The sequence below is a fragment of the Urocitellus parryii genome, unplaced genomic scaffold, assembly GCF_045843805.1.
Source record: "Urocitellus parryii isolate mUroPar1 unplaced genomic scaffold, mUroPar1.hap1 Scaffold_37, whole genome shotgun sequence".
NCBI lineage: Eukaryota > Metazoa > Chordata > Mammalia > Rodentia > Sciuridae > Urocitellus > Urocitellus parryii.
In genome coordinates, this window is record NW_027553327.1 from 5,448,379 (window position 1) to 5,460,698 (window position 12,320).

The 12,320-nt window shown below is 38.4% G+C and overlaps 1 non-coding gene across 1 annotated transcript; it reads left to right on the plus strand.

The window, feature by feature from the left end:
- The first annotated feature begins 1,248 nt into the window (after positions 1–1,248).
- Positions 1,249–1,322, plus strand: Trnar-ucu (transfer RNA arginine (anticodon UCU)). Its single transcript has one exon. It is a non-coding gene; the product is annotated as a tRNA-Arg (tRNA).
- Positions 1,323–12,320: the final 10,998 nt, after the last annotated feature.

Genomic DNA, 12,320 nt, shown 5'->3' on the forward strand with positions numbered 1-12,320 from the left:
TACATTAGAAAAGACTTAAGGCTACTGGTTAAAATCTATTTATAATAGGTATTGAAAATATACCAAACGCTGGGTGTGTTTGTGCAGGCCTGTAATCCCAGTTGCTGGAGAGGCTTAGGCAAAAGGATCAAATTTCAAAACAGCCTTAGCAAAAGTGAGGTGCTAAATGACTCAGTGAAACCTTGAAAGGGTAAAGTTTCTAAGCTGGAAAGCTTGAATGTAAAAGATTAGGTATTATTAAGTTCCTCTGTTACACCCAGATTCCTGAGATAGTTAAGACAACGCCCTAGTGGCCATTTAGCCTAGGGCCCTGTGCAGTTGTCACAGGGCCCGAACCAATCAGTTTGAATGTGTACCCTGCTTATGAATGACCAATCACCCCCGCCGGACCTGTTCCTGCCAATGAATGTGCCAATCACGTCTCAGAGTTGTTGTTCAATTTTCCTGTGCCTCATGATGATTTCTTCTGATGTATGCAAAGCCCACCGCCCTCTCCAGAAAGTGTACTTAAGCTCTGCTTGACCTCAGCTCGGGGCTCCGGGCTGCTCTTCCTTCTTGAGTGAGCACGGGGCCTCAGTGCGCTGGAATGGATCCCCAATAAATCCCCTTTTGCCAATTGTATGGAGTAAGTCTCTTGTGTGGTCTCTCCCTCTGACGCTCCGCCAGACCCCTCTTACATTTGGTGCGTTGGCCGGGAACAGCACATTTCCAGACAGGGAGACCCTAACAACCTCATGTCTAAATGAAGTAAAAGATAACCCTGAGACTGAGTCTCAGTAGTCCAGTGTTCCTAAGTTCAATCTCTAGTATCCACCATAAAAAAAAAAATGTACCAGGGGGCTAGGGCTAGAGCTCAGTGGTAGCTAACTTGTCTGGCACTTGGCTTAATTCTCAGCACTACATATAAGTAAATAAAATAAAGGTCTATCAACAACTAAAAAATAGTTTTTTTAATAGGGTACCTATTTGTTGACAGCCTGTGACCTAATTTGCTGTGTACTTTAGTTTTTGAGATGGAAGTTGGCCATGCATTGTGGTTCATTCTTGTAATCTCAGCTGCTTCAGAGGCTGAGATAGGAGGATCCTGAATTTGAAGTCAGTCTCAGCAATGGTGAGAAGCTAAGCAACTCAGTGAAAACCTTTCTTTAAGTAAAAAAAAAAAAAAAAAAAAAACAAGGGTAGGGATGTGGCTCAGTGGTAGAGTGCCCATGACTTCAATCCCTGGTTTTGCCTCCCAAAATATGGGACTGGGGATATAGCTCAGCTGGTAGAGTGCTTGCCTTCTAAGCATGAGGCCCTGGGTTTAATTCCCAGTACCACAAAAAAAAAAGAGGAAAGAAAGAGAGAGATTGATCTTTCATGTAGTTTGAATTCAAGTTAGTCCCACTTTTATTTTCCTGCCACACCAGAGAAAGGTGTTTACTGAAATCTTTGGAATGTTTCTATGGTTCAGGGCCATTTTAATAAAAAGGTCTTACATATGAAAATATGAATTGAGGACCTTTATTGGGACACATAAACTACACTACCTCATTTAGAAGAGATTAATTCTTTTTAATGTCACCTAATTTTATTCTGCTTTATTCATATGTAAAAAGCTCGGATTGTTGGTAAAGATGGTGCCTGGAGGGGCTGAGAATGTGGCTCAAGTGGTAGAGCACTCACCTGGCATGTGTGCAGCCCAGGTTCCATCCTCAGCACCACCTACAAACAAAGATGTTGTGTCTGCTGAAAACTAAAAAAAATAAAAAATAAAAAAAATTCTCTCTCTCTCTCTCTCTCTCTCTCTCTCTCTCTCTCTCTCTCTCTCTCTCTCTTAAAAATAAAGATGGTGCCTGGAGCGTTTCTCTTCCAGGAGCTCAGGTCCATGACACTGAATGGCGCGAACTTTTAATGGCACAATGGCACACCTCCAAATCCCCAAAGTGGCGTGAACTCTCAGCCAATAAAGAAGTAAGAGCCCACTCCCCGCTGCTCCTCCTCAGCCGTGTTGAGCTCATAAATATCAACACCCTCTCCTTCTCCCTCTCCCCATCCCCCTCCCCCTCTCTTCCCCCTTCCCTCTCTTCCCCCTTCCCTCTCTCTTCTTCCCCCTTCCCCCTTCTCTTCTGTGACAGGCCTCTACAGTCCTGCTTGTAGAGTTTATGGAGATTTTTCCCGCCATTCCTACCCAGATGATAAATCAAATCTTTTAAAAATGCTCTCTAGTTCTTGAAGGAAAATGAAAGGAAATATGGGAAAATAGTCATTGATATTGTTGAAAGTGGAGTTTTGAAATGAAACAAAATTTCTCACTTTGCCAATTGCATCTGGGTGCTTGTCTCACAAATTTTGAAGAATAAAATCTATTTATTTAAGCAAGCCAAAATAGAACTCCCACCATGTGGGATGGGGATTGATACCAGACAAACTCATTTTTGTGTGCCATCTTAAAAGTTTACAGATGTTTTTCAGCAGACATGGAAAAATTTTATTTAAAATAGGTTTTAGAAAAGGCATCCTGACTACCATATGAGTTCATTTTCATCTTTTCCGTGACCCATCTTTCCTCTTGCAACTTCACCAATGAAAGGGTAAAGTTTCTAAGCTGGAAAGCTTGAATGTAAAAGATTAGGTATTATTAAATTCCTCTGTTACACCCAGATTCCTGAGATAGTTAAGACAACACCCTACTGGCCATTTAGCCTAGGGCCCTGTGCAGTTCCTCACAGGGCCCAAACCAATCAGTTTGAATGTGTAACCCGCTTACGAATGACCAATCACCGCCGCCCGGCCGGTTCCCGCCAATGAATGTGCCAATCACATCTCAGAGTTGTTGTTCAATTTCCCCGTGCCTCATGATGATTTGTTCTGATGTATGCAAAGACTCCCGCCCTCCCCAAAAAGTGTACTTAAGCTCTGCTTGACCTTTGCTCTGGGCTCTGAGCTGCGCTCCCTTCTTGAGTGGGCACAGAGTCCCAGCGCGCTGGAATGGATCCCCAATAAATCCCCTTTTGCCAATTGCATGGAGTAAGTCTCTTGTGTGTGGTCATGGGACAAAGGACTTTGTAGAAGGTGTTTCCAAAAGTGGGCATTAAGGTTTTTTTTTACATTTGAAATAGGCCTTAATTGTGCTCATTAACATATCTTCCAGTTAGCCTCCAGCTGTGTTAGAATGAGGTTCATTATCCTGATTACACTGTAATTTTACTATCCTTTCTATTTTATACTAATTCACTATGAAAAAAGAACCCTAGATTTGAATATGTGAAGAGAGCTAGAAAACTAGAGGTTTATTCTCAGGCCTAGGAAGAGCTAAGCTGAAGTTCTGGAATTTATATTGTTGTTCTGAATTTGTGATACTGCTTCCCCTCCATTATAAAAGCTCAGGAGTCATGAGGAGCATTGAGTTAAAATCCAGCAGCAGCAACTTAATGAGGCCCTAAGAAACGCAAAGGGACCCTGTCTCCATATAAAAATATTTAAAAAGGGCTGGGGAAGTGATTCAGTGGCTGAACACCCCTGGGTTGAATTCCTGGTACCAAAAAGAAAACGAAACACACACACACACACAAAAAAAAAAAAAACCTCCATAACAAGCTCTAAAAGTACAATCTCTCTTGTGCATGGAAACAACAAATGAAGTTGGGGTTCTCTTCAGATAATTATTCCAGTATTCACCACACAATGTGGGAACATGCTGGACTCATGGCACATGGATGCCCACAAAGGGCTTTAGAGACAAGCTGAAAACACCATACAAATATGGAACAAAATACCCAGGTTTTTAACTGCTGATCTAAGCTTCACTAGACTAGTAAGGGTGGGGGATGGAGGTTTATCTGCCACAGAGACCCTCTGAGGAGTCCTGTGAAGATGGCCTTAGGCCTGAGCCTACACAACTCTATTATAAAAATTCTAGTTTCAAACCTGCAGTCTCACCAGGCACACACACACAGAGCACTCCAGTATGGCCTCAAACAAGTTATTTCCCCTCAACCTGATAAATAGAGTGAAGCCCCTGGCAGGATCTCCTAGCCTGATAAGAGAGAAAGGAAAAAAAAATATCAGGGTGGAGACCACAAGACAAGATGTTTCTGACCCCAGGGTAAATGATAAAGAGAAACCTGGTAGTAGCTGAAGAAGATTGCAAGGGGGGTCAAAAAGCCCAATATTTTATGTAAATAATGGAGCTAATGAACAGGGATTCAGCCAGCCAAAACAAAGAAGCACTTGAGATGGATAGCCTGATGAGGACCTGACATCCCATTAGCTGTCTTCATTTCCTGATCCTCTGCATAATACTCACCACTCTCCAACTCTATGCCCTTGTCTGGACCCTGGTGAGAGCTGCAACTTCTCCCTATCATCCTCTCCTCAACCAGTCATCTGCTCCACACCAGGAAAGCCCTGCCTTGGTTTTTGTCCTGATCACCCTGGTCTGAGTGAGTTTGCATATGCTGGACATAAAGCCTAAGGCTTGAGACTTTTGAACTTAGCATGCAGAGGGAATGTCTGTAATTAGCCTGTCATTATTACATGTGCCTTGCAGTGCTTAAAATTAATTTATAATTGTTAGCTCTTAATGGATTATGTCTATTTCAGTACCTAGCATTAAGAATTGTTGTTTTCTTGATTAAGAACCTATAGAGTGAAATTATGTTGAGTAATTGAATGAATAAAGTATTGAAAGGGGCAGAAGTGCATGGAAATTCTTTATTTCTCTCCTGTACTGCATATATTACAATTGTTGCCCCCTCACAACAAGTCCCTAGCCACAATTTTCATTTTCTGCCATTGCCACTTCAAACAACCTACTTATCCAGTCTCAAGATAACAAGGCACACTTATCATTTTCTTGCTTTCAGGGTTTTCAGAGTTCTCCCTGTGATTTGTTTTCAGCTTCTTCTTTTTTTTCTTTAATATTTATTTTTTTAGTTATCAGCGGACACAACATCTTTGTCTTGTATGTGGTGCTGAGGATCGAACCCGGGCCTCATGCATGCCAGGCGAGCGCAGTACTGCTTGAGCCACATCCCGAGCCCCATGTTTTCAGCTTGTTCTTAGCACAGAAATTTAGGCTCCTGATCCATGACAGAAAGCCTACAAAATGATTAAAAGAATGGCACCTAAGAGACTGATTGGACAAGTCTTCAGGCACTGACTCAAACCTAAGCCGAGTGGGCCCAGAATCAAGTACAAAAGGCTAGCTGGTCCATTTTCATTGTTTTATTTTTATTTTTTTTAAGTATTTGGTGGACACAACATCTTAGTTTTGTATGTGGTGCTGAGGATGGAACCCGGGCCGCATGCATGCTAGGCGAGCGCGCTACCGCTTGAGCCACATCCCCAGCCCCATTTTCATTGTTAAAAGAGTGAAGATCAGGGCTGGGAATATAAACTTAAATAAAATAAATTAAAATACTGCTTATAAGATATCTGCTGTTTTCCAGATATTCACTGTACCACATATGATTAAAACCTGACATTTTTCCCTCCAGTGGGTATATTGTTGTCTATAAGTGTATAAGAAGTCACTCTAAAACTTACTAGTTCACATTTGGATTGAACTGCATTCATCTGCAATATTTTTGCTGCATATGTTTAGCTGTTAAGATTACTGAACTTCAGAGGGTGATCTGGCTGCCAAAAAAAAAAAAAAAGCACCCTGAATCTTCTTCACATGATATCTCAGAATCTAATAAATTTAGGTGAGCTTGTTCTCATTGAGGAGACAGTGTTCTAAAAGCAAAAGCAAAAACATTAAAAAATATTTCCTGACAAGGTACCTGACTAGTACTCTTTCATAGCCACAACTTTATAAAAGCCATAAAAAAAGAAGAGCCCTGACCCAAAGTTTGTAGAATGCATTCTGCATTTGGCCAGAGTAGGAGTAAAATCACATTACCAAATTTCTATACACAGATAAGGCTAAAAGACTATTGATATTATGTCACTAATTCTGCCTTTTGTAATAGATGAGGTTAATACAGCTGTTCAGTGTCAAAAAATATTTTCTAAATCCCACAAGTACTGTGTGTGTGTGTGTGTGTGTGTGTGTGTGTGTGTGTGTTTATATGAGTGTAGTGCTGGTGATTAAACTGAGAGAATTAATATTCCTGAGCTATATCCTCAATTTTTTTTTCTTTACTTTTTTTTAATTTTGAACAGGATCTTACAAAGATGCTTTGTTGTGCACCCACAATTTTTAAGTACATATCAAGATCACAATATGCCTGACACAAAGGCAAAACTTAACTCCTTCAGAAGCCATGATTCATCATTATTTTTAAGTAGTGACATTTTTAAGTAGTGGCATTTATTAAAAAAGGGGAGGGTGGTTACACACATATGTGCCTCATATCAGCAATCTTAATAATTTTGGGAGACTTAAGCAGACGAATCACAATTTCAAATTCAGCCTAAATAGTATGAGAGGGCCCTAAGAAACTAAGCAAGACTTTGTGTGAAAACTCAAAATAAAATACAATTTGAAAAGCCTGATGATATGGGGGTTTAGCAGAACTACCCTGGGTTAAGTATTCACTCTTCTCCCCTTAAAAAAAGAAAAGAAAGAATAAAAAAAAGAAAACCAAAATTTTTACATCTGATGAACTTTTTTATTCAATGGGGATAATACGTTTGAGAAAAACGTCTAAAGCTTATAGCAAGGATTTAAAATAAACTTGGGAAATTGCTGAAAATTGAATTGAAAAATCAAGAACAAGCAATATTTTTTAAATTTCTTATCAGGAGAAATTTGAAAACAGCCATATTTCATTTCAGTCATGTTGAAAATGCAGGATGCTATGGAAACTGCAACAAAAGGACTGTATCTGTATCACAAAAGTTTTGTAAATGGAGAATATGAAACACTACATTAAAAAAGTGAGGGTGAGACAATATTAAGGCCATATGTGTAATCTAAAATAAATAATATACTAAATCTCCTCTATATGAATTTTATCTGGGAGTATGTCTACAAAACAACACAATACTCCTTGCATAAAGCAGAGGATTTGTGATAGTCTCAAATTAAAAATGATTTCACATCTGTGGCTGTTGTGCAGGGGCTTATATCAAAAAAGCAAGGTTTGGGGCTCAAGCAGTTGAATGAAGGTGTGAGGAACTTTGGGGATGATAGGCATGCTACTTTGGAAGGCAGCAATAGCCCATAACCAAACTCTAGCTTCTATCCCTCGGCCCCCCAAATTATTAAATAGAACTTTTTTTTAATGCAGGTCAGACAAAGAAGGCATATCAACAACATTTTACTGATGTAAGAGCATGCTCACAAACAAATATTTTTGACCTTGAGTACATAGATTGAATATGAGTGTTTATGACCTTGGTTACTTGCTAAAAATACTGCCCTCTGGAAGCCTGGCCAGGTACTAACATACTTGGTCTTTTTTTGTCCTTAAATGCCTCATGGCATTGAGCATTTTACAACTTCTACTTTAAGGAGCAATGCTAACCTCTCCACTCTTAAGGTGCAACACAGAATGCTGTTTATCTCTAATTCTTACAGACAAAAAATAATAATATTGCTCTCTTGCCACCTGGGTAAATTATTTTTTAATTCCACCAGTTCTGCTTAACAGGTAAAATGGGGTAAACTTGGATACCTGGGCTGGCCATGCCAGTAGTTCACTGGAACCATTGGCTGCTGTTGTTTCATTTTATGCATCATCCATTGACTGGACTTGAAGGCCTTTATCCTTCTTCTTCTCCCCAGACTCAATCATCACAATGGAGAAGGTTGATGGGTATTTTCAAAATACAGAGATCTTACTCTACTGGATATACTTTGGATTCCTATACTTCTGATTATCTTGCAATTTCTCATTCTGGTAGTCTCTCATACACTTGCATCAGTTTTTGCTGTCAGATCTACAGAAACCATTCATCCCATGATCAGAGCATCTGCTCATGACTCATTTGACTACTTCTCCATATCATCTATGCCACTGCTGCCACTTTTTTCTTTGGCCAGGGGCTGGGGCCTGGGCTTCAGCAATTCATTGATAGTTCAACTTCCAAGGTTTATGTTTCCACACAGTGCAGTCAGCATCCTTATTTCTGTTTACAAGGAACTCATCCCATTATGTCACAGCTCTCCACAGGAGTTCACTGTAATTGGACTAAGGCAACAAAGTGTTGTATGCTTCTTCGTGTCCATAGTTGCCACTACTCCCATAAAAATCTCCCTTAATCTATCAGGACTGAGATATCACTCACCTGCAAATATCCTAAAGACTATGTGACTTGCTGTGTGGGTGTTGAGACCCAGGATGTAAAATTTTGGTCTCTAGCAATTAAGAGATGTGAGGAAGAGTTGGCAGTGTAGTCATGCTTATGCAGAGGTAACAACAGCTCCCAGGTAGCCCAGAGCATTCAGCCCTCAGAATCCTGCATCATTCCATAGGCCCTTTCATATATAGGCCAGAAAACAAAGGTGCATGATAAATATTTTACATAGTGAACACATGCTCAGAAGAAAATGTTTATGACAATGAATGTATACACTTAATCAAGGTATTCATTACTTAAATAAATGATAATAATATTAATAATCATCATCATCATAATAATAACAGTAACCTGTTGGAAGCATCAACAACAGAGTAGCTATAGCCGTGTTTGGCCTTTCCAATGATCCACCCTTATAGGTTTCATCATCAAAAAATCTACACACCTGAAATCTTCTGCAATGATCTATTGGCAAGGAGGTAAGAGCTCTGCATCCACAGGTCTCAAAAAATATGCTGTATTGTGATATGATTAGAACACAATCCCCATGTCTAGGATTACTAAAAGCCATCTCCAGATGGTATCTAAACAAGCTCATCATTCTTTCAACTTATCATTGATCAACTGCTGTGTGGCTACATCTAAAGATATCATATGTATTGAAGTCATACTGATATTATTATATGGCAGAAACCCATTCCTGTGCTGCTGATAACAAACCAACTGCTATGTGATTTTGCAACACAACTTTTTGTATTTGATATTTTTCTTTATTAACTAGAGTTAGAGCCTGCTTTGTATGATATAAGGTTTGGCTGTGTACTCTGTATCTTATTCACCAAGGTTACATAAAAATAAAGAAAATACCTCATCCTCATGAGTATAAAATTTTATTTATCATATAGTCTTATCTTTAGCTATAACCACACCATAATTTTCCATAGGCTGTATGGTCTGAACCTAGTATCCTAATAATGCCAGAAGAAAAACCAGAAGTTCAAACATATTGAGTAATATTCTCAAATTAAATCCAAGTTAGGCAGTAATTTTTTTTTAAGAGAGAATGAGAGAGAGAAGGGGACAGAGAGAGAATTTTAACATTTATTTATTTTTTCTTAGTTCTCGGCGGATACAACATCTTCGTTTGTATGTGGTGCTGAGGATCGAACCCTGGCCGCACGCATGCTAGGCGAGCGCGCTACCGCTTGAGCCACATCCCCAGCCCTGGCAGTAAAAATTTGTCTGGATAAAATGGAGATCAACAGACTGTTGACTATAATAGATAATGTTACCTTCAGTATACATTGAAATATGAGTTTCAATATTTAAACCTTAGGAATTAAGCCAGAATTAATAAAGGGGTGATTATAACAGCTGTTTCTCTGCTTATCATTTCAATTTTGCCTATTCATAAACCAGGAAACAAGAGCCAATATTGTAATGCATGTCTGTAATTTCAGTGACTCAAGAGGAAGAAGGATTTTAAGTTCAAGGCTAGACTCAGCAACTCAGTGGGGCCTTAAGCATCTTAGTGAGAACTTGGCATGTCTTTAAAAACAAATGGGCTGGAGATGTGATTTGTGATAAAGTGATCTGAGTCCAGTCCTTGGTACAAAAAAGTATTCTGCTTTTTTGTGCCACTGTCTAACTTCTAAGACAATAATGAAAGATTGATAATTCATGTAGTCTAGAGGATGTGAGTTGTGGCTTTGGGGTCACAGAGAATTGATCCTGAATTCCAGTAAAGTTGCTTAATATTCAGGAGACCTTTCAAATATTCTTTCACACTGAACAGCTATGTACACCTCATCCATTACAAAAAGCAGAATGATACTGAGTGTGAACATATTAGCAATTCTTTAGCCCTATCTGTACACATAAAGTTGACAATGTCTTTTTACTCCTCTTGTAGCCAAAGTGCAGAGTATATTTCCCAAATTTTGGATCTGAGCTCTTATTTTTTTGTATGTGACTTATGTAAATCTGTGACTATGAAAGTGTATTACTCAGGAAACACTTTGAATACTTTGTTTTTACTTTCATAGCACTGTCACCTCCATGAGAATGAGCCCACCTTAATTTATTTGATTCTGAGAAGAAGGGTACTTTTTTTGGCAACCATATCTCCCTCTGAAGTTCAGTAACCTTACCAACTATCACCTAATGCAGTAAAAAGATTCCATATGAACCCAGGCTTAATTGATGATAAGCCCACACTTGAGAAAATAATTTTATATGGTTTCTTCTTATTCAGTGAAAGATATCTAATTCACTAAACATGGGCTGAATGCCAGGATTCAATCACATGTGGAACAGAAGTTATGTGAAAAACATATTGTGCCTTATAGGTAATGGTTAAATTTTTATTAATTTAAATTTAAACTTTAATCTCTTGACAGGCTTTATTGAATTATATGGAAATACGTGTACACTTCTATGCCTTTAGTGTTTGATGATATTCTCAGAGTACCCCATACTAAAGAAGAAAATTGAAATCACAACCCTGCATTAGGCTAAAGACAAAACTGCAAAATAATTTTTTAAAAATGTTTAGACTCTAGTTTCTGGGTTACTGATGATCTGATGACCTAGAGTCTTCTCTCCAGTGATACCAATCTCTTTTGATTAAAGTATGATATCTAAAATGAAAATGGATCTGTGCCCAGAATCCTGTGAGAAACAGTTTCCACTTTTGTACACTTCTGAGTTGTAGATGGCTTCTCTCTCAAAGTGCAGAGTCTCTTCTGTTCTTTGGCCCTGAGAGAATGTTGTTTGGTATGTTTATTCCACAATCTATGACACAGAACTGAGTTGTCCATTTTTTTTGTTCACCTTGCTGAGGTCAGGGTATTTATAGATCTCAAACATGGAATATAGCTGTGGTGAACATAGATATCCCTGAGAGGTCAAGAGTGAATTTTAGGATGTAGCTTGTAAAATACATCTATTTATTAGTCAATTTATATTTTCAAAAATAATAATATTTTGGATATAGTGGTTTAAGTTATTAAATTTATTTAAGCTGTCCTTCTTAATTTTTATTATGAATACTAGAAATTTTTAAATTATAATAATGCATTATATTGTTTTTCCCTCTGGGAAAATATTAATGCCTTAGGACATTACTTAGAAGTTTAAAATAAAATTTACTTTCTCATAAGACCAAACAGCACAAAAGTTAAATGAAATTTTAAAGTAATTTTGATAAAATTTTTATTCATAAAAGTATATATTTGGGGTGTGTGGGAGATCTTGCCTCTTAGTTTTATTTTCTCCATTGGGTTTCTCCCCACTGAAATTAAGTTTTCATCACATGAGAAGAACATCACATAATCTTTTACCTTTCCCCCTCTCACTAAGGTGTGGCTGTAGAGTTTAAGAGTGGTGAGGATAATACAAATAATTAAAAGTGATAAGATGTCATTTCAAGTCCTCATCAGCCTCCCCAGCTCAAGTGCATTTTTATTGAGCTGGCTGAACATCTGTTCATTTGCTCTACGCTTTATACTAAATTTTGCAGCTTTTTTACCCTTTTCTCAATCCTTGTTAGTTACCACCAGATTTTTGCATGACATCATTTACTCCAGGGCAGAAACATCTGGTCTGGTGGTCTGCACGTTGGTCTTTTCACCCTTCCCTCTTATTAGGTGAGGACAACCTGCCAGAGGCCTCACTCTGTTTATCAAGGTGAGGGGAAGTGATTTGTTTACGTCTGAGGGCAATACTGCAGGGCTTCTTTAGGCATGCCTGGTGAGACTGCATGTTTCAAACTGAAGTTTTTTAAATGGAGTTTTTTTAGGCCATCCTCACAATAGTGTAGTTAATTTGTCCAAAATTAAGGTGTTTTTTTTTTGTTGTTGTTGTTTCTTTAATGCATTTGTTCTCAATTGATTTTTTTCTTTTTTCTTCTTCTTTTTTTTGTACCAGGTATTTAACTCAGGGGCACTGAGATACATCCCCAGTCCTTTTTTGTATTTATTTAGAGAGAGGGTCTCACTTAGTTGCTTAGTGCCTTGCTTTTGTTGATGGTAGCTTTGAACTCATGATACCCATTTATAATTCTTCTGTGCCACAGGGGTTATGGCCTG